Here is a 25807-nt window from a genome sequence, read left to right on the forward strand (position 1 = left end):
CGCCAAGGTCCCATTTTAAAATTTATTCTACACTTGGGAAACCGATTTCTGTTGCCCCAAAGAATTTTCCGAGAGGGAAAATGCATGAAATGGGAGGAAAAAGAAAAAGAAAAAAAAACAGTATGGAAAACAAGCACCTTCCCCTAAGGAGAAAATGTATTTTTAACACTAGAGAGTATAGAATTTGCTGTATCAACAGAGTGTATTATTTCATCAAACAGCTGGATAAGCCAATGCGTATTTATTGAATAAATGAGTGTGTGTTGGTGAAAATCAAAGAGAGAGTGGGTGAATGAATGGATAAGCTTAGTGGTAACACATTCTTCCTATTTATTATTTTTAGGAAAAAAATCGTTATTTAAAAATACTACAGAGAATTCATTGGAAGAAATTGGGTTCAATTCCTCATTTTCTCCTGTAGTAACAGCCGGTTGTTACAGTGGGATGAGAACTTTTCTAGGTTATAAGATACTGTTTTTGTAGGTTGAGTTACCCTGCATTTATAGAGCTTCGGGGAATCAGGAGATGAGAAAACACAAACCATAAGCAAAAAGGGCAGTTGGTACTAGTCTAAAAATAAACATTGATCCATGTAATCGCATTCTAAATAAAATAAATAGAAATGAATTAGGAAAATTACAGGGGTTTCGAAGAATTTGGTGTGTTTTCCATCCCTATTTTCATTGGGATTTTATGGCAATCGTTATTAAAGGAGCACCACACGCTACATAGTTTTAAACTTTGAGCCACCAGCAGCAACACCCCAAAGTATATTGAAGGTCTTTGCTGTATTTAAAAAAAAAAAAAAAGGGGATCCCTGGGTGGCGCAGCGGTTTGGCGCCTGCCTTTGGCCCAGGGCGCGATCCTGGAGACCCGGGATCGAATCCCACGTCGGGCTCCCGGTGCATGGAGCCTGCTTCTCCCTCTGCCTGTGTCTCTGCCTCTTTCTCTCTCTCTGTGTGTGTGATTATCATAAAATAAATAAAAATTAAAAAAAAAAACACTGGGCTTGCCACTATCATGGTAGGTTTTTGACTGCTGGAGAAAAGGTTTGAGGACACGGGTTAAATATTAACATGGAAATGAGGCTTTTTGGAAGTCTTGGGACCTTCTGGAGAACATAGTACTAAGCCTTACCACAGCCTGGGAGCAGAAACAGGGGTTGTAGAAATAAACTGAGGTGGGAATTTGAAGAGAAAGGAAGAGCCTTTGCTGACAGAAAAGCAAGCTCAGATTAGCCCAAGTACTGGCTATCATGCCCTCTCATGGGGCTCATTCCCCTGGAATGTATCCCTTGTGCTAAATGGAGTAGTTGTGTAAACACACACTGCAGACATTTGAAAATACTCGAATAACAGTTCTTCAGGGCTTACTATGTAATTATTGCTAGCTGTTGCATTTATTTATCTTGGTACTAATTTATAGAGCTAGTTTTTGACTTATGTTACCTCCAGTGTCTTGTTTCATAGTTTGGAGAAGTCCATAAACAATATTTAAGAAAAATGCAAACATCAGTGGCTTTCTTGAGTGAGCAGAACGACTGCAGACTTGTTTCGCATTATTTTGTGAGTTGCTTAACGTAACATTCTATCTACGGCATGTTAAGAAATGAAAAGATAAAACTTTTTTTTTTGAAAAAAATGGAAAAGAATGGAAACTTGCGCTTCTGAATGAACAGCTTATCAAAACACTAGCTTTTGATTTTATCTGAGCTTTCCCTGTAGAAAGTTTTTTTTTTTTTTACTATTGCTAACAAAGCCTAGAGGCAATTTCTGAACTAGAAAAGCTGAATATCATTTCTGACTAACCTATTAGTCATCCTAATAATAGGAAATTATTTAGTTCCTGCTTCATAGTAGCCCATCTTGAACAATAAAATCATGTAGCCCACTCAGAGGTATTTCAGGAAGATTGATGTGATGCACAGTAAATGTTTTGTACTGTGCTACTGTTTTATCTCTCATTTCTCAGCAGGAGAGCTAGGAAAGGGGGTCGAGAATGACCTTGAGGTTTATAGTTTGGATGATCAAGGATGGGGTTGCTCCTTGCCTGTGTAAGAAATATAGGTGTTAGAATTGATGTGTTCTCTTTCTTTGGGGAGAGGATAAGCAGGGAGTAGATAACTGATTTGGTTGGGTTGTTAATTTATAGAAAAAGCACCTGAAGGCCACTCCCTTGGCACTGATAATGTGCTGTGTCACAGGACAGTGCTGTGTTATCTTTGGGGAGACCATGGATGGTGAGAAGAAAAGGATGTGGTGACAAATGGTATATCTCTCTCTACTCAGCAGGTGGGAGAGGAGAAAAGCCAGAGAAAGTGACAGGGAACAAGAGAGGCAAAGGAAAGAGAAGGAAATTGTTAATGGTGCAGATGCTGCAGATAGGACAAGAAATGGAAAGGGCAGTGACCGGCAGTGAGAAGCACAGTGAGCTTCGAGAAGGCACTCTGAGTAGCATTGGAAGGGAGGAGACAGGAGGTGGGGGGGGGGGATCCTCAGCACAAACCAGATTCCAAGAAGATGAGTCACTGGTAAGTTGGAAGATGCCTATGAGGACGCTGCAAGTTTTGACAACTCTAAAGAAATTCAGGAACAGAAAGAAGAGAAGAAGTGGGTGTCAGCTGGAGAATTCGGTGGAGGAGAGAAGATTGTTGTAGAAGACTAGAGGTGCTCCTCCACTGGAAACACACGTTTTCAACTAAAGGAAGGTACAGAAATCAGTGGAGAAGGGGGAAAAAAAGGAAGATTCCAAGATTCCTTGGAATAGGAATATCGGAGGGTACCATACATCAGAGACGTTGAGAAGGGGGTCAGAAAAAAATGGGGAGGGGCTGACTTTTGAAGCAGGATGAGCCAAATGATCCCTGAGAGTCAGATTGAAGACAGTCCTCCCCTGCATCTTTAGTTCCATCTTGTTTGCCGTGTGGGTAGCTTACTGCCTCCTGTCTCCACGTTTTTTTGTACATTGTTTTTAAACTCATTAGTGTGACTTGACTTCTCAGCCTGGCTGTAGGGTTTGTGAGGGTGGGAAACATGTTTTATCCGTGTATGCTCATTGCTTACGGTGATCCCTTCCCATGTGATCCCCTAATGTATTTCAGGAACCCCACAAGCCCGTTCTATCAGGGGACAGGTCTCACGGCCTGGGCTGTCCATCAAAGTACAAGGCTGAAGGCTATAATCAGCTATCTTTGTGAACCTCAAAAACAATTTCCTAAACAAATTCTCAATTTCAAATGGATGGGACAGGTTTTTACATCCGACTCTTTTTTTTTTCTTTTCCTGGTTAAGAAAGTGACACCATAACAAAATATAACAGAGCTCAAAAGTGGATGCTTCCAAAGCCCGATGAAATTTTTAACCAAACTTTATTGTAGAAAGTGGAAACATTGGACAGAAAGACAATCATGAAAAGACAAAAGTTTGCAGAGCAAATGTTGGCTGAAGCGCTGTGGTTTATACCACTGTTTATGTCAACCAAATAAGATTAGGTTTATGTCTTTAACTTTGGTCTCATCCCTACTCTAGGCATAAATCCTTTAATTAGGCTAGTTGAATTATATTTTTTGATTCTTTATGAGCAAAAATAATTCTAACCCAGGCAAAAAAAGAAAAAAAAAAAGGAAGATTGTCTCTGCCTCCCATTTAGCAAAAATAGAGTAAATATGTTCCTGTTTGTTTATAGTATGTTACTATTTTATGGTTACTACTCATCCACTTTCTTTACCTTTTACGTAAATAATAGTGTTCCATTTTTTTTTAAGTAGAGCTCCGTAGACACAAAGATTATGAACTGGTTGCCATTCTCATGGTTTTAGACTCAGTATTACACTGAAACTGAAATATCTATTTAAATTTCTAAATTATGTAAAGCTGTAAAGTTTATAATGTAAAGCCACTTGATCGTAATTCCTCCCCAAAATATTTTATTTCTCCTCAAGATAAATGAAGAAGGAAAAATTGAAAGGTGACACAGTATATCTAAATGAGTAACAGGTGGCTGATGACAGTTTTCACATATTCATCTCTTTGTATTATGATCATTATTACCCAGAATCCTTTAAAGCATTGACTGATCATGACCATCCTGCAGTTGCACAAACATCCTATTGTCTCCTGGAAGAGCCTGGGAAGGCATGAGAAGGTCCTTTAATTAGACTGGAATTTTACTTTATTATTTATAAAGATTTTATTTATTCATGAGAGACACAGAGAAAGAGAGGCAGAGACACAGGCAGAGGGAGAAGCAGGCTACCTGCAGGGAGCCCGACGTGGGACTCGATCCCAGGATCATGACATGAGCCAAAGGCAGATGCCCAACTGCTGAGCCACCCAGGTGTCCCTAGACTGGAATTTTATTATTATTTTTTATTGTTTTATTTATTTATTTTTTTAGACTGGAAATTTATTTATTTATTTATTTATTTATTTATTTATTTATTTATTTATGACTGGAATTTTAAATTGCAGCACCATTTGCCCTGGCCCACCTCCCTAGACCTACCCGAAACACCCTTCAGTTTAGCCTCTCCTCTCCAGCCTCCCTGGAGGTTTTTATTTATTTATTTTTAACACATCTCACTGTCTTACTTTTGTGCTCTCATCATTCTATCTTCTCATTAAAAAAAAAAAAAAACTTTGCCACCTTTCTTTTCTTAATTAACTACTACCTGTCCTTCTACACTCTCAATACCAGTGACAGTTCCTTTGGGGAGCCTCTCTTGGTCCTTTTATTCCCATGTGTGGGAGATGTCCCCATAGCATCCCACACTGGAGCCTGCTGTCATTGTTTACTGGTGTGAGGCCTCTGGGGTGTCTCAGGACTGTATAGACCTCGGCTCTGTACCTCCAGTGGCTTGCACCATTGTGTGAATGCTCTTTACTGTTGCTTGTACACGTATCTGTTTTTATTTGGACATTAAGCTATGTTTTATCCTTATTTACTAGGGAGGTGCAGGGACATAAACTTTTTGGATTATGTGGTATGTCAGTAAATAAACTAGTTTAAGTCGACTTTGTAATGAATAGTTAGGTTTTTTTTTTTAAGATTTTATTTATTTATTCATGGGAGACACAGAGGGAGAGACAGAGACAGAGGGAGAGGCAGGCTCCCTGCAGGGAGCCCAATGTGGGACTTGATCCCAGGACCCGGGGATCACACCCTGAGCCCAAGGCAGACACTCAACCACTGAGCCACCCAGGTACCCCCACCCCCGGTAGTGAAGAGTTTATAAAAAGATAGAAGCACTTGGCATAAACAACCCCCCTTTTTAATTGATCCCTAAATAGATTTAAACTAATGTGTCTATTTTTTTAATCTTCCATCTGAGGATATGAGGATAGGCTGGTATTAGGAACAGAGGGCATTTGAGTACAGAATTAAGCTACAGAAATACCGAATAGTCTCCCTCCCTCTCCCCCCATTTTGGTGGCTTATTTCAGCAAAGATTTATTTCTTGCTCTTGTAAACTCAGTGGTGCACTCTATCGAGTGACTCCGAGATCTGAGTTTGCTCCATCTTCCTCCAACTTGTGACTTCCAAGGTAGCTGAAGCTCTGACAGAGAGGTAGGGAGAAAACAGTGGCTTTTACCCATTTCTTCCCAGAGGTTTTACGCCAGCTCAGGGTCCCTGGGCTAGAATTAGTTATGTGGCACCAACGTTATCGCAACAGAAGCTGGAAAAGGAAGCTTCCGTGGTACTTAACACAGAATAGGGCATGGGAACTGACCAAGCCACTGTGTGTTTTGCTTTGTCTTTTACGTTGCTGATTTTGGGGAGACATGATGGGACAGGTGGATAGGTAAGAGATAGACGCCTCTAGGTGAATTCAAGTGGGAAATATTAATATTAATAAACATTAATTCTATACTCTTTTGTTTATTGAGTCCTTGTCCTATCTCCTGTGTATTCTGGATAAAGAGTCTGTCTGAAGACATTCTCATCTTTTTAGCTAATGGTTCATCTTGAGAATCTGGTCGGACTTCTGAAATTCAGTGAGTATGAGCACTTAACCCTGAAACCTGGCAGGACTTTCAGGGGTTTATGAGATCTCTGCAGCCCACCACCCATCCTAGCCCTCTCAGTATTAAGAGTACCCGGCCTATGCCACATAGTTAGGAAGCATTGAAGAAGATGAGAAATCAGTGTGAGCATAAATTTTAGCTGCTGTGGGCTGAACACTGGGGATCGTTTCAAATCAAAACTTAGTCCCCCGATTCGAATGAAAGAAGTAATTTGGTTGCTACCTACAAGCCTAGATGTAGATTCATTTAATGAGAGAGATGTAGACAATAGACAAAATTGTTGATTAAAAAAAACATAATTGAGAGGCAGCTGACTGAGGAATACACAATAGCTTTTATTCATAGTATCTTTTGCCAGGCTCTACGATGTGAAGCTTTAATGATAAGTGGATTAATTTTTTCATATTTTAAGTGGTTGCACTGCAGTCATTGCTTTGCTATTAGGGCAGGTACTTCAGGTATATATTCAGGTGGAAGATCATAGATTAATGAAAGGACTATACGATATTTCTGTAGCTTAATTCTGTACTCAAATGCCCTCTGTTCTTTAGATTATAAAGCAAATCTCTTAAATTGGAGTTTGATAGCCTTAATTACTTCACTGTAATATCACATATTTTACGTATGAAAAATAAAATGCCCTGAGCATATTTATTATGGAAGTTAGTATCAAGTTGATATGGTTTTAGAATTATTTTCTTCAGAATTAACACCTGTTATTTATGCCTTTTTTCTTTTTCTTTTTTTCTTTCTTTCTTTTTTCTTTTTCTTTTTTTTTCTTTTTTTTTTTTTTTACAGTTGAGGGAATTGAGATTCAGAATTTTTCAATGACTGTCCCCAAGCCTTTGCTTCTATAGGAGTTTTTACCTGTCCTTTCAGCAGTTTTGTCAATAGAATTTAATTATTTCATCCAAAGTCCGCTGTCCTCACCAGACTTGGAACATTGTACTGAAAAGCCTAACCTGTGTGTTATTCATCATTATTCCTCCAGAGCCTGGCACTTGTTCGGGTGCTCATGTTTAGCAAGTAAAGGAATGAGCAGATAACTAACTGCAAGTACGGACATAAAACAAGACAAAACAAAGAATGACAATCCCTGGCCAAGTGTCTGAGAGACAAAATAGCATCAGGGTTGGTACGAGGGCATCGGAGCCCGGTTTCCTTTGGTTCACTTACTACGTCAAGGAACTGGACAGTAGCATTACCTATTTTATAGTGCCGATGTGAGGATTAAATTAGTTTGTATATAGCCACTTTAGTTTTGCTTTGCAGATTTTAAACCCTAAGGATTATGTAACTAGGGCATAAAGATTTAAATTTTGATTAAAATAAGAATTACGTAGTGAATATAATTTGACATTGATTGAATAAAAGGAAGCAAAATATTTTAAATTTTGGCTTATTAACATGCATCTGATAATCCTGGAAATTGAGACTAAATTTCCTTTTTAGCTTTAAGCATAAAATATTTGAATGTACATTATTTAAGATATAATGAGGTCTTAAAACACTGAAGTCTTATGAGATGATAGAATTAACTTTTTCTTCCAGATTTTATCTTCTTTCATTGTCCAGTGAGCATCTAGTTAGAAAAATGCAGTCGTTTATTAGTGAGCAGAGGACGCGATAACTGCTAGGCGAACGGTGTTATTAGATTATTGGCCAAATTCAGGCTCATCTGCTGGAAATAAGTATTCCCCTATTGTTTTATTACAGAATATATATTTCAAAACCAATTTAATGTGAAAATTAGCCACTAAATATGACTTTGTTTCCAAGAATTAATCTGTTCCTGGCTGATTGTAATACTCTAGTGAGTCTAATCCAAAGCACAGAGTGGAGAGGCAGCGCAAGGCGTCATTATTTTTGCCATGTGTTTGGCTTGAGTCATCCCAGAATATGAGGGAGTCACCATGGAGCTTGTCCCTTTAGCACAACACTTGTTGCCAAAGTGAATTGATTAGCAGCAATAGTAGGAGAGGCCGTCATCACTGTGTGGCTCACCTAAGCCCTTTTTATTTTTTTTCCTCCCCTACATGTATATAAAATTGCTTCAGGCCTCAATTTCAGGACACTTTGTTTCTCATGGGAAGAAGCACGAATTCCAGAATAGTGTGAAGTGGAAAGACTTTTTGCTTCCATTTGTCAGGCACCCTGTCGTCTAGCGCAGCAGAGCGGCCGGGGATGGCCATGATCATAAGGCCAGCGTCTGTTTTCACGGTGTTATGAAAGCTCTTCCTGAGTCATTAAAATGTGTGCTAAGCAAGACAACAGTTTCCCTCATTTATGTCTTCTTATGCTCAGATACAATTTTTATAGTCGTAAACTATAATAAACAGGTCTTCCAGCATACTTTTTATATATAAATACTGCCCAAAGAATTATTACTCTGTTTATTTCTGGGATTGACTCATGTCCTTCTCACTGTCCTGCCACTGCAGCGTGACACCATTGTGAGTTCAGCCTGTTGCCCCTTTATAAAATAGCTTGGCCAGTATCTGCTCCTTAAAAAAAATAAAAACATCTGAATCCTAGAATGTGAATGGGGCAAGAAAACTACTTAGTAATCTGGGTTTGCCTGACAAAGGATATTTTATTTTATTTTATTTTATTTTATTTTTTTATTTATTTTATTTTATTTATTTTATTTTATTTTATTTTATTTTATTTTTTTATTTTATTTTATTTTTTTTTTTTTTTTTTTTTTTTTTTATTTTATTTTTTTATTTTTTTTTTTTAATTTTAAAAGATTTTATTTATCCATTCATGAGAGACACAGAGAAAGAGGCAGAGACACAGGCAAAGGGAGAAGCATGCTCCCTGCAGGGGGGCCTAATGCGGGACTGGATCCCAGGACCCCAAGATCATGACCTGAGCCAAAGGCAGATGCTCAACAACTGAGCCACCCAGGCGTCCCCAAAGGATACCTTTAAAAGGTGTCCTAGTTTTAGATATTATACAGATACCTCTCCGTTTTTTTTTTCCCTGTAATTTTAAAGGATCAGAAGTTCAGCTGTTCATGATATCTGCTCTAGGAGAAGTGGATGTATTTTACAGTCTGTGCTACCTAGAAAATTGAAATTATGTAGAATAATGTCGCTATTCAGAACATTAACTTTATTATAGAAATGGTTTTCTTTTTAGTTTTTAAAGTTATTAAAAATACAGTATTTTGGGTTGTCTATCCCAAAACAGGAATGTGTGTGTGTGTGTGTGCCTTTGGTTCCCCAAATACAGTTTAACACAAAGTCCTACGTTTCCCCTGTGGTATTACCATGCTTATGGTCCCAAATATAGAGCCCTGTGGTAGGGAGACAGCCAAGGAATGCGAAGACCTGGTTCTAACCCCATAGTCACCATTTACTATTGATGTGTTTTTGGGGCTTCACTTTCTACATTTTCTAGGCAGGGATCATGCAGTCCCGAATTACAAAGTACACCTTGTCGACCTTTCCAGGCTGCTGGGAGAATGTGATTGTCGAGAGCCCAAGACAGTACTTTGCCCATAGAGGCTTTCAGGAGTAGATGAGTTAGATTATTTAGTATCCTCAGAAGTGACACGGGAAGGAGGCTGGTCAATTCTCAAGTAAGACCATTGCTGTTCATTAAACATATGATCCTTGGCCAGACATTTCACATCCCAAAGCTGGATTCCTTACCTCTAAAATAAGGTAGTAGCATCTGCTTGGATGACTTCCAGCAGTGGTTGTGAGGATTATAGAAAATCATAGTGTGCTATGTAAACACAAAGAGTGGTGGTTTTCACACATTGTCTTTGGTGCTAGGTTCCCATCCCAGAGAGAGAGAGAGAGAGTCTGAGAAGGAGCAGAGGACTCCCCGTGTACGCATATGGGAGGAGTCCTTAAAGACTACTTTTGTTTCAGTAATGTGATAACTAGGGTTCTGGGAGGATGTGTGGGGGTTTAATTTGGGGGGGGGGTATGGAGCAGGGGAAAGGATATGTAGAAAACCATGTCAGAGAAAGTGAATCTCAAGCAGTGTCTCTCATTTACCCAACTTATTCTTGCTTCTTTATGTTACTATTCCCATAGGATCCTGGTTGTAGACTGACATTTAAATGAGTGATGTGACTGCTCAGGGACTCTAAACCTCACTGAGATAACATAAAATGATCAAAGCAGTGAGATGCAAAGAGTTAGAAGGAAGATATGTATGGATGGTGGCAAAAGACCAAAGAGACTCATATTGGGGTTAGGAATATGGGAATCCACAGGATCCATGAAGCAGAAAACACTTGAGAAGTTAAAAAAAAATAATACGTTGTCCACATTCAAGTAGTTTTCTTAGAGAGATGTGTTTGTGTGTAAATTAAGGCACAAGTATTTTGGTAGGCCGTATTTTAGGGAAAAAAAAGAATTTGTTAACTTCGAATATTCAACTTACATCGTTGAGGACAGCTTCTGGCATCTCATGAAGAGTCAAACTGTGTATAAAGTAAGAATTTTTAAACTTTAGGGACAGATCCGTGATTCAAGGGGCTTCAAAGTCATATAGGAGTTTATAAGTTGATATTGTGATGCGCCCTGGGGGTTGTGAGTGATGAATCACTATTAAGTAACTCGAATTTAAATACAAACTTGAAACACATTTAATAAAGTATGAAGTCATTTACAGGGTAATTCAGGACTGATCACTTACCTCCATGTCTTTGATGACTGATACATTTGATGAAAGGTACTTTTCATTTATTCACATGTAAACAGATGTGTTGATGAAGATTGTAAGTATAATGCTTAGTCATCGGCCTCTTGATCTGTTATTGCATTGCCTGGTATGTGGGGAGGGGGAGACAAATGATTGAGGGGAAAAGTAGAATTGAAAATTACCTTTTGGGATTTAAGTGACTCATTAGAATAAAGGATAGAAGAGAAATCAGACACATCTGAAAAAATATGTATCTGATTCACTTTGAAAGATTCACATGCAGTTACTCTTCTTCTTAATAAGTAGGTGTCTTTCCTTTGCTCTTAGGAATGAAGAGAATGAATTGAGGTATCCAAGTGATGACATTTTTTTTCTTTCATGTTTCCTTTTATTCATACCAATAGAACATATTTTACTTCTTTTCTGATTATGGATTGCATAAGACAGCACTAGGTTAGCTGTCCTTTCCATCAAGAGAATGGAGTGATCCATGTGGGTTAGTCTCTAAATTATTAAGGATATCTGGTTTGTTTAACGCATACATGTGGTATATAGAAAGATAATCAGTTGCTCAAAAGTGAGGGAAAACCATTTGAGTCTCAAAAGCTACAGTTAGTACTTAGGAACAAAGATTGATTATTCCCCCTGGAGATTAAAACCTTATAAAAGGCCCCAGAATAACACAATTTAAACTTGTCTACCTTTTCTATCATTTGATTTCAGCTCTGTGTATAATAAGCAAAAAATGGTTTTTGCTTCCTTCTTAGTTGACATTACCAGGACCTATCTGTGTGTAGATACTTTGATCTAGACACTTGAGCAGGACAAATGACAATGCAACTTTCGAATCCTTTGATTTGTAAGAGGAATCCAAACTGATTTGCTTGCTGATAGATTGCTGAGGTTTTTTTTTTTTTGTAATTATTTATCATGAGGTGTGTAGTTGGTTTCTGACTGTCTAGATGGGTTGGATCTAGTGGTATGCTAGTCAATGTCTAACAACCTGCTCTCTGAGGGGAAAAACAGAACCACCTTGATCTGTCAAGTTTGCTGATTTCTGTAATTCCATGACTAATTTCAAGCTATCAATACGAGGCCACTGAATGTGGAATTGAGACGCGATGCCCACAGTCAGCTAATGCCAGCCAGTGCAAACAGGTTCACACCCATCCCTGGAGGGGTCAGCATTACAAAACCCCCAAATATCCATTCTAGGGTTTGAGAGAAGCATGGGGTACAAGACAAACAGCGGCTCTGGGGATCTTTCCTGGTTGGTGAATGTGATTGCTCCAGCCTCTTTCTTCTCTGCAACAGCCAATAGCAGATTCCTCGGTTATTCGTGGCAAAATAAAAAGCCAGAAGAGGGTTCAGACATTAAGTAAAATATCCCTGTTTCACAGTACCTACTAGCTCTGCTTAATTTGCAGTCAGACTGGACTCATGCTATAAAACTCAAGGCAGAGTAATACTCAGAGCCTATTCCCAAGAGATTTAGAAAATTATAATCTTATTGCCTCTTGAAAACATTGGCCTTTCTCTTCTTTGTTCAGCTTCTCCCAGGATACCTGCTTGTCAGATTTTCTGTAGCTTCTTTTGGCTTTGTCATGGCAACCTAGTACCTTGGCCCAGGGCCCTAATGATTTCCAAATGTTTAATTATCTCTAGTTTCTGATATGTTTATTTCTGTCATTTTTTTATAAGTATCTTCCCCAGAACGCTTCTTGCCTAGGTCCTTGGCCTGTGCTTATAATCAAATTAGTATTCCGTTACTTCTTCAATCCTCCAATAGATCTTCCATATTTATTGGAAGCAGAGACAGCTCCTGTGTTATACCATCACATAACAAAACTCTAAGCACAAGCCCCACGCCCATATCCCAAACCCGTTGGTTAAGATTAGTGATACCTAAAAATTGTACATCCATTCAGTAATTATCTGTGATAACATTAACACACATTTTAACTTTTTTAAATGAATAGAATGCAATATAAACAGCGTCTTCCCTGCTTGTGCTATTTAGGTCGTCCACTTATCCTGGGATCTCCTTCCCTTCTCCTTTCCTTACTCCTGTATGTCCTTCAAGATTCATCCTAGGCATCATCCTTGCTATGACATCTTCCCTAATTGGCCTCATCTGCTCCCAGAGCTGGGTACAGGCTCCTCTCCATTTTCTCCTTGGGGAATCTCATAGCCCTCTGTTGATCCTTCTGTAAGTACTTCTACATTTAATATAACTGCTGGTATTTTCCTCTCAAAGTTTTATTTTGGAAACTTTCAAACCCAGCAAAGTCGCAATATTGGTGTCATAACTATGCATATACCATTCAGGTAGAGTTATGTGTTCATACACATTTTTCCCCCAGATCCAGAAGGAAATAAGTTGCACATTATTCCCTCCTTTTGCTAGTCAGGCTTTACTGAGATCCTCCTGTCCTTGGGTTAACGGCACTCAACGACTTTTTAAGGATTCATTTCTTGATTGGTTTGTTCATCAGATGTTTACTAGGTAGGTACCATGTAGCTGAACCTTGAAGGCTTCAGTGAGTAGAAGTCAGGGCTGTAGAGTATGTGTATAATTGAGGATGGTTAGAGAAGGATAAAATGTTGCCATTGTAAGTGGAGGAAGGAGCCCATATACCCAGAATGATGAAAGTACCATCATTCATCCATTAATTGATTGAGTCACCAGTGTTTATAATCTGTTCTGTACCAGCCATTGCCAGGGCCTCTGGGTCTTCACAGATTAGGCCTCCTACCTTTACACAATCAGTCTCACATAGGAGACAGAGCAGATCGTCAGAGAACGTAGTGGAACATGCTCTCGATGGAGGCCCCCAGGATACTATGGAAACAGAGGGGAAGGAAGGCAGGGCAGGCCTCCTGAGCCGTTCCGATGACACTTGGTAGTAAGGATGAAGGTGTAACCCGGGCAGATAAAACACATTGGAGATAAAGCATCAGTGCATTTCAAGTCAAGCATGAAAAATAAATATGGAATGTTCCAGGAACTGCTAGCAGTTTGCCATGACTGGAATGACAGTTGCTAAGAGGCAGTTAAGAAAAAAAAGGGAAGGCTCAGGGCTGGACGATAAGGTGCAGATTACCAAGGACTTCGTGAGTTCCAGCTGAAGAGTTGAATGTTTATTCTAAGGCTGTGGGAAACCACTGAATGGTTCAGGTTGGGTAGTGGCAGGTACCAGATCTGGGTCTTAGTAGAGTTGGTCTGAAAACCACTGGGAAATGGTTAGATCCTAATCCTAGTCCTTGTAATTTGGGGAGACTCAACATGGTTGTGTAATAGGAGCTAACTCAAAGAGTAAAAGTGATTTAATGGCAAGGTTAGCCAGTAAGCGTGCATGTGATAAATTAATCAAATTATTGGTACCCCAACCAATGCTTCTTACCCAAGGACCAATTTTCTTTTCTTTGAGACCTTTTCTCCTAAGATCACTGCCATGCAAAATTTAAAAACGTAGCTCACAATAAGGAGTTAGTAGTCTCTGCAGCTAATATTGCTCCCTAGAAGAAGTAAGTGCGTGAGAGAAGAGAAAGAGAGTGAGGGGGGAGGGGTTGCTATAATTAGACACCTGGCTTTGCAGCGTACTGGATGTGATTTAAAGCACTTTATGTCTTGCTGCAAAACTCTTTCTGTTGAGTAAATGAGTAGGAATTAATCAATGAAAACATGACAGTGATTTTGGAGATTTTATAATTGATGTAATGTTTTTGTTTATTGGACCAATTAAGCCTGATTGACTTGGAGATTGCAGCCGCTCTGACAAAGCACCCATTGCTCACATCTCAATTCTCTGTCCTCAACTGCAGTGCGATCCCCTGGCAGGATCAACGGGCTTCAAGATTGTGTCAGAGATGGCATTAATAGGAATCACTTATGCAGATGTTGAAAGTCTATGATATAGATCCAAAAAACTTAGCCATATTACTCTCAAATATCACACTGTGTTTGTCTTAAACGCCTTCAGACAGCATAATGCTTGGTTTAAGGTTAATGCCACAAAAGAGTAAATCAGTTTCTGAAGGGCATATTATTAAATTGACTTTGTTGTGGACTAGGGTGTCTCAGCCTCTGCACTTCTGACGTTTTGGACCTGATAAATATGTGCTGTAGGGGGCTGTGCTGTGTATTATGGATACTCAGCAGCATCTCTGACCTCTACTCACTAGATACCAGTGGCAGTTTCCTCTCAACCTTTAGTTCTTGTAACCAAACTTGTCTCCAGTTATTGTCCAATGTCCCCTGGTGAGCAAAACTGCCTCTGCTTCAGAACCCTAGGTTAGACATTTAATGGTTAAAATAAAACCAAAAAAAGTAGTCACGTTATTCTTGCCATGGGCTAATTGCATATTCATTTCTCAAAAAAAAACTATATGTTTACATAGAAAGAGAAAGGGTGTAAATATAATGTTCTGATACTTTGCTGAGTGCTCAAATTTAGAGAATACAGAATGAACAAGTACGAAATATCTGTGGAACTGTCTAACTTAATATATGTGAAGTTTCCATATTTTTAGTAGAAAGGAAACTGAATCACAGAAATGTGTATCAAATGAAGTTCGATGACAGATTCTATATTTTTACATAACAACAGCAGAATTAGGATTAAATTTGTTAGGACAACAATACAAGTCCTTTTCAGCCATGGTTTATAATACTGGAACTGTACATTTGTTTTAGAATCTCATTTTTGTCTACAAATACTTTTTCACTTTTGAGATATGTTATTACTAGCATATGAAAATAGCTTCGAGAGGTACAAATTTAGGTTGCCATGGTAATTTATACATACCTTACGCACCAACAGTGCGGTCATTGTTCTAAAATGTTAACTCAACGGGATCCCTGGGTGGCGCAGCGGTTTGGCGCCTGCCTTTGGCCCAGGGCGCGATCCTGGAGACTCGGGATCGAATCCCACGTCGGGCTCCCAGCACATGGAGCCTGCTTCTCCCTCTGCCTGTGTCTCTGCCTCTCTCTCTCTCTCTCTCTGTGACTATCATAAATAAATAAAAATTTAAAAAATATTAAAAAAAAATAAAATAAAATGTTAACTCAACTGCTGATTTTATAGATTGAGCCACAGGATACCAGGATGAAGGGTGTTGTGGTAAGGATTTAGTGGTGATACACTAGTATCATTAAGGTAAAGAGAGCTATTAGATTACTTCCAGCTAAATTCAGGGATCAATAAGTTTCAAAGAGCAGGATAAAGGTGGCAGATAAAAGAATAGCCCAATGAAATTAATCTTTGTTTTAGCCCAGTACTAAACTATTATTTCTACCATTTTTCCCCAATAAGCTTTTGCCAAACACTGATATATATATGTGTGTGTGTATATATATATATATATATATATATATATATATATATATATATATATATATGCCAGGCATTGTGGTGCCAGGCTAGGTGCTTACACTTGCATGATTTCACTCATTCTGTAAAACAGCCCACCGAGGCAGGTGTTGATGGTTCAGTTTTAGAGATGAGAACACTAAGAATTAAGTGCTTGACTACATGTCATGTAAGTGGTTGATGTCAGCACCAGAGATGAAACCGAAATCCTACCACCCTTTCTTTACTGGGTGTATATTCAACAAGCACCTACAATGCACCCGGGACTTTGCAATGAAGAAAACATAGGTCAGGTGCCGCCCTTTTGTATATAATAGTCTTCAGCAGATCACCCTCACATTTCATTCTTTTTCATGCTTTTTCTGTGTACCATAATCACGAATGAGATCCATCAGTCACGCAGCTGATAACCCCAGGGAACATAACCTGTGCTGATGGAGTAGCCGTGTTCCATGAAAACCTTTCCACACAGAGAATATCTGTCAGGTGAATTTTTTTTTTTTTTTTGCTCCCACATATATTACAACTTCAGGATGCCCTTATTCTTCGTGCAAAACTTCTGGAATAGCGTTCCTTCTTTCTCTAATTTGATCACTTAAGTTATGTAACTGATAGAGATTGTAATACCATCTTTGTTTAGCAGTGCCTGCATCTTTTATATTTAAAATTCCTCAGGACAAGAGACATCTGTGCACAATGTAGCTGCAGTGTGACTTACAATAACTTTGTGTTTTTGTTATCTCAGCAAGAGATCACTTGCAAGGAGACAATGCACCCTTTGTGATTTCTAGTAAAACCTGCATACTTTTACATGTCTAGCATATGTACAGCATGGTGGAGGTCAGGAAGGATAAATTCATTACATGCCTGCCATCACTCCAGAAATCCACCTCCCATCAGAACTGATGTGGAAGTTGAAACCTTGCCTGAGGTCCCAAATGATACAGGAATCAGGGATGGCCCCTGAACTGTAAAACCAAAGCTCTAACTGCACCTTCCGTGTTTATGGCCTAAATTGACCAATTAGTGAACAGATTTCATATGAAAGTAAACATCTAAGTATCTTAAACATTTTATTTGGAACATATGTACGACTTCAGCCTGTTTTCTAAACCCGGGCCCATCAACATGATAATTTAGCTTCACATAAAATATTTCAAAGTACTATCTTCGGGTTTTGAGAAAAAAAAAAAAAAACTCTCCAACCTGGAAAAAAAGAAAAGAAAAAGTCAGACACGGTGAGAGATTGCCAGCGAGTAGACAGTAGATCTGTTATTACAAAGGCAAAAGTTAATCCAACTTGTTATTTTTTGACTTGTCCTGCCTTTTACTTGGCATAACCACTTTTTGAGGTTTTAAGTAAAGATCCAGGGCAGGCGGTGTTAGGAGCTTGGTTGCAAATGTCCCTGTGGCGGCAGCTCCTTGGAAATGGGCTGCTTTGCCTGAATGCTGCACTGTCTCCCATCACACTGAGTTTAGCCTTTTATAACTGACCTCTCTTTTAGGAAGCTCTCCAGGGGACCGCGGTTCCTAACTCTCTACCACCAGACTTAGGGTAGTTGGAGGTGGCTTATGCAGAAAGCATTTAACTATGCTAGAGATTTGAAAGGCACGTGTGTCATGGCATTAGTAAACTTTACACCTATAAAATGTAGGTTGGGATGTATTTTGGGAAGAATAATCCCCAAAGCGTATTAAGTTTTGAAAGTGAAAAGGATACGTGGCCTAAACAATTCTCTGATAATTTTTATGATTTTGGAGCCCCTTTTATTACTTGGTGAACTCAGTAGTAAAAAATGATCACATGAGTTCACTTTTTAGGTCTCAGCTAAACAGAGAGAGAAAATGCTTGAGTGTTTGCCATTTCCACATTGCTTCACTACGAGGCAAAACAACTCCCATATTAATATTGTCTCAGTATTTGTTCTCTGTCTGAAGTCTTAAAGCCTTTCTCAAATTTTGAGGCCTCAAATTGGATGGATGTACTTGAGCCTTTAAGCTCAGTTTAGCTTCCCTAATATGGAGATTGCTAAAAAGCTGTATTGGAGGTTAGGTTGCTGATGTCAAGCAGTTAACTTTTGTCTTTTAAATCTAGCCTCTGAAAATGGAATCAAGAAACTTCTGCTTAATTTTATTTTGTCTTAATAGCAGTTTGTGAACAACTGATACAGCCTTGAGGTTGGCATAACAAGACTAAATTATTTTAATTATGCAGTTCTGTTAGATATCTTTTACAAGGCTGAAAGTTTATGCGATTTTTTTTTCCCTGGAAATTCCAAGATAGTTTCCAGGGACTTTTTCTTTTCAGAGATAGTCTGTTAGCTTAAGAGATGTCTCTATTATGTGTATATATAATATATATATATATATATTATATATTATATATGCACACACACATAAATCTTTGTATACATATGTATGTATATGTATGTATATATGGGGTGGGTAGGGAGAGGGGGAAGTGAATTTTTACACTCAGCTATATAAAGGAATCTTTCAAAAGCACAAACAAGGCAGCCTGTGTCAGGAAAAACACGTAAAAGAACGCTAGATTTGCTGTAACTTAGGAGGAAGGCAAGACTGACGATCCATGAGCCTTCAGTTCTTTATCTACTAAATTGGGTGGTTGACTTAGCCCTATTTCTCGATTCTGCTCCAACTCTAAGATTCCACAATTTATTAACTGCAGAATTAAAAGTGAAAAAGAAAAATAGAAGAAGAGTAATCCCAGTGATCACAGTGGAGCTAAAAAGCTATTAACTAGGTTCGTAATCCTAGCCAGAGGGTTTGTTGCTGTTTGAATATTGAGTAACAACTTTGCAAACTTGCATTTCATTACCGTCACAAGTGTCTTATTCTGGTCCTAAAGACCAATATATCTCTGATTTGAAGATGGAATTCTTAGAGAAAGTACAAGTCTTTATCACGTGTAATTTTTACCAGTTGATTTTTATAGCACTTAATTTTATTCCATTTCAATCCATTTTTCCTTTTATTTTGCTGTGTGAGTCATCTTACTGAGCTTCACAGAGTATAATGTAATATCCTCAGCACCTAATAAGCTGGCAGACACATTTCCATTTGAATGTAGATGCTATGGAAAATTTAACTGAATTAGGCTATAATGCCTCACTTACTTTTAAGTGGCCCATGTTGGAAGATTAATGAAGAGATCTTACAGCTTATTGTTATATTTTAGAAATGCAGCAATCTGACACTTTGGGAAGGTAGATTAGGACAAGTGCAAGGCTGAAATTTAAATATGTAGGCAGAATGAAAAATATTGCAGCCAACTAGGGAAGTGAGCAGGCTCTTGAACGTCATAGCCATTCTTTGTTCGGTTTTAATGTTTGTCATGAAAATGAGGGACATGAAAATAATTGCTTACTTATATGTCCGTTTGGATGATGAATTAGGACAGGTCTTTAGGTACCGTCTCATTTGCCCTTAATTAACAGATAAGTTTTAGTTTGCAGAATATTAGACATTAATAGTCGGAGGTAGCAAAGATCGGCTAACGTGGGTGGCGTTCCGAATTCTGCAGTGAACTTGAGAATGTGTATCATGTATTTATTTAAAGTAACTAAAGCTTGAATTCTAAGGGGGGAAAACACTTGGCTCTTAAGTGATTTGGTTAATTTAGGGGAAGTAGTGACTTAAGGCACACCTCCATGTTTAGAGGTTTCTAAGTAAGTTTTTTTTAAATGAGGATTTTCAGACACATTACAGAAGTGGAGAGAGTACTGTTAATGTACCATAATCAGGTGTTGACAGTTTTTGATATTTGTTGATCTTGTTGTTTCTATCATCCTACTCTTTCTTGGGGTGGGGCGTGATGGGCTCAGGTATTTTAAGGCAAATCTTGCATGGCATATCCCATGTCAGTGCTTTAATATGCCTCTTTTACATGTAAAAACTTTATTTATAAAGAAAATCGAGGAACTCCTTTATCTTTTTTCCTTCAGAAACATTTAAGTTTAAAGATAGCTATGAGCTAGAAGAGTAGCCCAACTATATATAGAAGGACTTATAAAATCAGTTCTTATAAAGAACCACTGTGTTCCTCCGAATTATTATTTGAAAAGTATCCAATTTTCAAAAGTCCCACAAAAGACATGTTTAGTTTCTTGTGTTAGTTTGTGGCTGTTGTTTTTAGTTTGGATTTTTTGTTTTGTTTTGTCTGCAAGAGGAGGGGGTGGTGGGAAATCCATTTTCATTTTTTGGGGGGAGGTAGCGGGCATGTGCCGTGACCCGATGAAACGAGAGGAGATGCTCTGAGGCATCTTCGCTGGGAGAACATCTGACCCGCTTTCAGTGGCCGGTGACAGCCACCAGCGTCTCCCGGCAGCACTGCCAGCGGTCACGGTCCCTCCCCAGCTCCGGGTAAATCACCGAGTAGCCACACTGCAGTGGCTTCAAGCATCGAGCTGATGGACAGGCCCTGGCATTTCCCTCGCCTGCCACGACCGTCCAAGCAGGGGTGTCAGCCTGGTGGCCCAGGAAGCCGGCTGAAAATGGGCAGGACGTGATGGCCAAGAAATTTGGTCTTGGTGAAATGTGATGCATTGGCCTGCGGGATCATCTAACTAAAATTTACCCAACAAGAATAAAGTGTTGCATATGTATCTGAATATGGAAAGATAATTCAAGAAAAAAAAAGTCAGAGGGGGGCTTTAGGGCTTCCAGGGATGCTGGAAGTGTTAACAAGACAGATTGCCACCCCCTTATCTCCTGCCCAGCACCCCTGGATCCTTTGCATTCTCACAGGTCAAAAAAGGACCTGCACTTGCTTTTCCCATAGACAAAGCAGAATTGACTCCATCGTGTTGCTTCTTGAAACGTGTGTTATTCTCATATCTGGGATGTCTTTTAGACGGGTACGTTACAAGGAGTTAATAAGCCCGTTTGCTCCTTGTGAGAATAGTTATATGTTGCAGTAAATACAGATGAATTTGCCCAAGAGGAGTTGGTTTTTTTTTTTCTCCCACAAATAAAGCCTTGGTGTTAAAAGGCTCCTCTTGGCAACCTGTTTATAGCTCTTTTCACAATGAAGTGTAGAGAATTGAAGATTAATTCCATTGAAATCATAAATGCACTGCAGCCTGTAGATTATCAGCTAGTCAAGATAAACACCACTGATTACTGTTGAATCATGCATACAAATATTTACAACATTTTGGGTAATGAATTCATAGAAATAAATAATAATTATAATAATAGAGACCTGGTACTTAAGTTTCTGTGTATTTCTCAAGTCCTGGGAGGAATATTTTCCCACTGGTTAATGCTATTGTATAATTTAACAAGGGTAGGAAGTATTTGCAATGCAATGTTAGTCACATTTATTTCCCTTTAGACTTAAGAAAATCCAAGTTTGGATGCCAACCCTTTGTTTCCTGGAGAAATGTCTCTTGCTACAGGACACATCAACATATTAATGAATTCATAGTTTTAAGCAAAATACGAAATTACAGTTTACAAAAGAAGTTGTTGTTTTTTTCTTAATTTCAGGAACAGTTTTCAAATTTGCAACTGAAAATGTAAAATTGACAACGTTGGCTTTTGTCTTAAGACTGTATACAGATGTTTGACTCCGATGTCTTAGAAAACATTCTCACAGAGGGTCCTCAAGGGCTATAAATTGAGCTGCACTCCAACTGTTTATATCAACTCTTTCAGTCTTCGGATGAATACCTCCAGACAGCTCTGCCTTCATAGCTAAAATCTCTGAAATGAGAGGTTCTTTGAAAGTGCCATTGTTACTCGTGGTTTACACCTGAAATATGAAGCTATTTTAGAAGCAGGATGAAATGTGTATGGCGGGTAAGACTTGCTGACTAATAGTTGTTGGGAGCTTTCCATTTGTCGGATTGTTCATGTAGATGATCATGCATTCGATCTAGCTGAGCAGGAGTCACAGCCCAAGAGTCTAAAATAACACTCTGTGGGGAGATGGCTTGTTTTTCGGAAGAAGAGCGCAGAAGGATCCTGCCATCTGTCCCAGCTGCGGGTCTCAGCAGAGGACCTGAGGGGTAGTGTAGGCCACTCTGTGTCTTCTGGGGAAGCTGTGATTCCGCGGGGCCACCTCAAGCTCTGCCTGAGGTTCGCTTCCCCATCTTCTCCTGGCTGTGTCTCTCTTTTCCCCACTCTCTCTTTTTCCCTGATCGTCCCTTTTTTCCTCCCTTTGCCTGGACTCAGAAGTAGAGGTCGTGCTTGGCCTCTCACACGTGGCTTCCTGCTGCTTTGCAGGAACCCCACCACCAAGGCCCTGGGGAGAATATGACGCTAAGAGTGAGGCTCTTCCAAGCAGCTGGAATGGTTTCATCGTAAGAAGCTATTAATAATGGTTCTAGTCATTCCTTCCTTTAGAGGCATCTTCCTTTTTGATAAGATGACATGTACTTTTTTTTTTTTTTTTGGTAGAGTCATGCTTGGGTAGGACGCTTTTTCTATTAGATGGACCGAGTCCTTGTTCTTAACATGGACCTTTGAATCTGGGTTCATTTGCAACCACTTGCTGCTCCCCTGCTGCACCATGACCCATGGGGTGTGTAGACGAGGCACTGTAGCTAAGGATGGGAGAGTGGTTATTGCACCCATGTTAAGAAGTTCAAACCCAGGACACCTGAGTGGCTCAGTGGTTGAGCGTCTGCCTTCGGCTCAGGTCCTAGGATCGAGTTCCCCACCAGGCTTCCCACAGGAAACCTGCTTCTCCCTCTGCCTGTGTCTCTGCCTCTCTCTCTGTGTCTCTCATGAATAAGTAAATGAAATCTTAAAAAAAAAAAAAGTTCAAACCCTGATACTGCCCCTTGCCAGTCACATGGCTGTTAACTAATTTCTTATCTGTTCCATCATCCTGCATTTGGGGTTGATCATAGTACCTGCTGAAAGGGGATTGTAAAGGTTTAAATGGGGAAAGAAGACCTATGAAGACCTTAAAACCTTGCTTAGCACACATTATATGACAATAAATGGTAGTTGTCTTTGTGTACCCGAAGACACATTATTAATAGAATTAAAACCTATGCTGTGAGACACCTCAGGTATTTATTTGGAGGTCACATTCATGATTCAGAATCTTTGGCAGTTACTTGTTTAGAATTCTCTAACCTCTTCTACAGTACCTTACATTTCTTTTATAATGGAAACCATCACAGATTTTTTAAAGACTATTTTGTTAATTTATTGTTCAGTAAAATGCCCAGTGATCAAACTGCAGGGCACAAGGACTGAGTATTAAGACTATTTCTTCTGTTCTTACTATTTAAATGACAGGTAGTAGTAGTGTCCTATATTTATACTTGTTCCTATATTTATCAGTTTTAATTATTTTGTGTTATTCGAGCTAAACTCATATTCTATTATTATGAAATAATAATAGTATGATATACATAATTGATATAATGTAGCATAAACAGATTTCTCAGTGCTGTAGCCTCTCTGAACTTGTTTGAATGCTTAATAGGATATTCCTACTTGATGTTTATACAATAATAATAACTAGACAATTTTTGGAAACTATTTTTAAATGTGCTTACAAAAGATTTTCTCTTTGCAGATTTGCAAAACGTTTTACAATAATACAAATAAACGTTTTACTAATAATACAAAGAATTCATACCCCATGTACTATGTTTCATCATCATTAGAATAGGAGTTTTAAAAATGTCTATTTGTGGTAGACTGAATATGCTACCAACTATATTTTGACTAATAACGATTGTCTCTCATGTTTAACATACATTGAACAACTTAAAACTAGGTTGGAAACAATGGCAATTAAATATAAAGACTTGTGGGATCCCTGGGTGGCGCAGCGGTTTGGCGCCTGCCTTTGGCCCAGGGCGCGATCCTGGAGACCCGGGATCGAGTCCCACGTCGGGCTCCCGGTGCATGGAGCCTGCTTCTCCCTCTGCCTGTGTCTCTCTGCCTCTCTCTCTCTCACTGTGTGTGTGACTATCATAAATAAATAAAGTAAAATAAAAATTAAAAATAAATAAATAAATATAAAGACTTGTGTAAGAGGGTGCCACTGACATTTCTCATAATTAACCTTGAGTATTTTTATTGAAGACACTAGGAAACTGACACAGGAATTCCTATACATGTAGACTATGGTTATTTCTGAAAATATTTTATTAGAATCTCCTCTTTGCCAACCAGTGATCGTTAATGTCAGGTAATTACAGCATTTTCCCTTCCACTACAAACCACCTGTGGATGCCCAGTGGCTTTTCTTGGAGGCCTAAATATTCAAATCATTTCAGCTTTTCTTTCAAACTATTGTTCTGATTGTACTTTATATTTTTGGCAAGATGCCTTTTCCTTTCCTGGGACCATTCCAAATTGCTCAGAATTATCTTCATTAGATTTACGGGAACAGATTTTTCTAAATGACATTTTAATAATTGCTGCAAATAAGTGACAAAGAACTAGGAAGTCCTAGTAGGGTTGGTGGGGGCTTTTGTGTGTCTGTTTCTTTATTTTTGTTTTGGGTTGTTTGGAGGCTTTTAAAATTTGTTCTTTTTGGCTTGTTTGTTTGTTTTGGTCAAAGATTCAGATAAAGATGTTAAAGCACAGTAGTGCCTTGGCTCCATTTGAATTGCTGATGGACTCTAATTTCCTTAAGATAGACTGGAGCTAGTGAAATAGGATGCTTACATTATAAGGCAATTAAATGCGCTCTACATAGGTATCATTTCTAAAAGCAAAGAGAGCTTTAAAAAACCACAGGCTGCCACAAGGTGAGCTGATATTAATTATAAACAATAAAGAAGTCTTCTTAAAGATTTCTCTGAGGCCTGAGGATTTTTATACCATTGTTCAATAGCACATTTCATGTTGTAGAAACTTGAGATGAAGGCACCCTTTCACTATCCAATCACTTACTGTGTTCTCCGTGGTTGAGAACCCTCCCTTTGTTACACACTCGAAGTTTAAAAGATGCGTCATCAAGTATAAAAATAGGAAGTGCCCACAAAATCCAACATTAACAGTTGTAGAACACATTGGTCCTTGGAACGCCTAAAATACAGTGCCTGAAATGATCAGAGGAGGAAAGAGTGGGATAATTTGAGAAGTTGAAACCCTCCTTATCTTCCAGATTGCTCGAATTTGGACTCTTTCCTTGCCTCCAAGTTCAAAGTTTATCTTCAGGTCTAACTGGCACTCAGCCAGATAGAAGAAACGGGAGACAGAAGATAAGGGGAATGAACAGAAAAACAAGAGTGTGGATGGAAGAACTTTCAGAGTATTAACTGATTACTGCGGATAAGCCCCCAAAGAGGTTTTTGAAAGAATTTTTATAGCTTTTGCCTCCTCATCTTTGCCCCAAAGGCTTGGCTAAATGCATCTGGAGTATTGTGAGCTTGAATAAAGGCTGTTTCTAATACCTCTCTACATTATATTAAGCCCTTCCCATGAGAGTGACTACAGTTTCACATGCTATATATATATATTTTTAAATATTTTATTTATTTATTCATGAGAGACACAGAAAGATAGAGAGAGAGGCAGAGACACAGGCAGAGGGAGAAGCAGGCTCCATGCAGGGAGCCCGACATGGGATTCGATCCCTGGTCTCCAGGGTCAGGCCCTGGGCTAAGGCGGCGCTAAACCGCTGAGCCACCCGGGTTGCCCCATGCTATATTTTCCTATGGCTTTTCCACGTTCCTCCTGTATTGAGCTTTTTTTTTCCAAAAGTCATCTGTGAGTGTTTACTCACTTCAAACGTATACATATTCCAGC

The 25807-nt window shown here is 38.9% G+C and overlaps 1 protein-coding gene across 15 annotated transcripts in view; it reads left to right on the top strand.

Annotated features, from left to right (window-relative positions):
* Nucleotides 1–25807, top strand: part of MBNL1 (muscleblind like splicing regulator 1) — a 180155-nt gene that overhangs the window by 77812 nt on the left and 76536 nt on the right. The window contains exon 1 of one of the 15 annotated variants that reach the window (XM_055321323.1): nt 2622–2707. The exons of the other annotated variants lie outside the window; for them this stretch is intronic. The gene's annotated coding sequence lies outside the window, so the exon portion shown is untranslated. Of the gene's footprint in view, nt 1–2621; nt 2708–25807 lie in introns of those variants that run through there. 15 annotated transcript variants of the gene reach the window in all.

This window comes from Nyctereutes procyonoides, unplaced genomic scaffold, assembly GCF_905146905.1.
Source record: "Nyctereutes procyonoides isolate TBG_1078 unplaced genomic scaffold, NYPRO_anot_genome, whole genome shotgun sequence".
In the NCBI taxonomy this organism is placed as follows: Eukaryota; Metazoa; Chordata; class Mammalia; order Carnivora; family Canidae; genus Nyctereutes; species Nyctereutes procyonoides.